Genomic DNA, 1682 nt, shown 5'->3' with positions numbered 1-1682 from the left:
CTAAGAGTCAGTGTGGTGGAGCAGGCTGCCTTCAGGGCTAAGAAAAGACTTCCTCCTGCTTCCCAAATCTGTTCTGGTGATGGATCCAAAGATACCACGTGTGGTTTCTATTGAAAGCTGAAACACACCATAAGGCAGAGGTTTCACAGACTCCATAAATAGCTACTGTTTAGGATGTATGATATGGAGGAGGTTTTAGAAATCAAAATATTTAGAGATTTGCATTATTTGTCTTGGCAGGAAGGAGCAGCCAAGACTGAAATATGAAATCTTCCTTCAAGGAAGGAATAGAGTTGAGGAAAACAGTGAATAGGGGGAATAACAGAGGTGTTAAAACCTCCAAGAATTCCTTTTGGTATGAGTGGAAGCAGGAAACACAGCCCGGTATATATGAAAGGGGAGTGAATTCACTGACAATGTCTAGGCACATTTTTAGTCCTGATAGAAAATATTGATTTTTCAGAATGAATCTTGACATTTCCATCAAACCCGTATTTGAATATTGCAAGAACATCCAGAACATTCAGCTAAAAGCAGTTCCAAGCTGCGCTGTGTTGGTGTAAGCTGCATCAGCGAGGCTGTCTCCAGCTCATTCCCCAGCCTGTTCTCCTTCTCTCAGTTTTATTTAGTCCCTGTGTGGAGATGTGTAACAGGAATGTTAAGATTGGTCAGAACAGGGAATGTGTACAAATGCTCGGTGTGAAAGCACCAGTGGAAATGGCAGAAGCAGGGCTCCCAGAATGGGAGACCTTGGTAGCACCTCAGTTAGTAGGTCATCAGTGCATCACGATCATCTCGTCTCATCTCAATCTGATCTCAGTCTTGTCTCTCCATGTGGTTTCCCAGTCTGCCACTCCAAGCCTGTTTCTAGCACCCCCAGCCTCAATGTGCCGCCTGTTGCCTCAGGCAGGGGTGTCAGCCTTGGTCTGTTGTCCTGGGTGCATTAGGCTGTCACATCTCTTATCTCAGGCAGCATGTCCATCAGTCATGCATGGCCAGCCCCATGGGGACAGGGGTATGCAAGGGAGCCTGCCCAGTCCAGGCAGCTCCTGCCCATACACCCTGCTCCCTGCTCAGGAGCCCAGCTTCACCTACACTTTCCCCAGCATCCCTGAGCAGCAACTGGGGAAAAAGGGTGCCTAGAGCTCCGGGAGGTGGGGGAAGCATGGGTACAGGGCGAGGGGAGTTGCTTATGGCTAAGCTGCAGATGCAGCACGGCTGAACTGGGCACGGGGATGGAGGGGAGCTGCTATGTCTCTGCTGCAGATGTCCTGGGAGCTCAGATGGACACACATTGCAGGAAGAGCTGGAACAGAGAGGCAGAGGGAGTGCAACAGTGCTGTGGATTTGGGATCACGGCTCAGCACACACCTTCCTTCCAGGCTGGTCCTGCTGCTGCTGGTGCTAACATCTTGTGCCAGGTGTGCTGCTGCCTGCCTGGCCCCTTCCTGGCAGCTCCCCAGGACAGCCACTCTCCCTAGGCTCCCTGCTAGGTTAATCTAGGTACTTCAGGCAAGACAATTAGGTCCTGACCACTCAAGGGATGGACCAGCAGAGGCTGACACCTTCCTAGCCCCACTCTGTGCAGTGTGGGGGTGAGTGAATCCAGCCCAGGACATTGGTGGTGGGACCTCATGCCCCTGAAAGGGGCAAGGCTTCATCCTAGCATCTGAAAGGGCTCT

Source organism: Phalacrocorax carbo, chromosome 17, assembly GCF_963921805.1.
Source record: "Phalacrocorax carbo chromosome 17, bPhaCar2.1, whole genome shotgun sequence".
NCBI classification, from domain to species: domain Eukaryota; kingdom Metazoa; phylum Chordata; class Aves; order Suliformes; family Phalacrocoracidae; genus Phalacrocorax; species Phalacrocorax carbo.
This window is presented reverse-complemented; position numbering follows the sequence as displayed.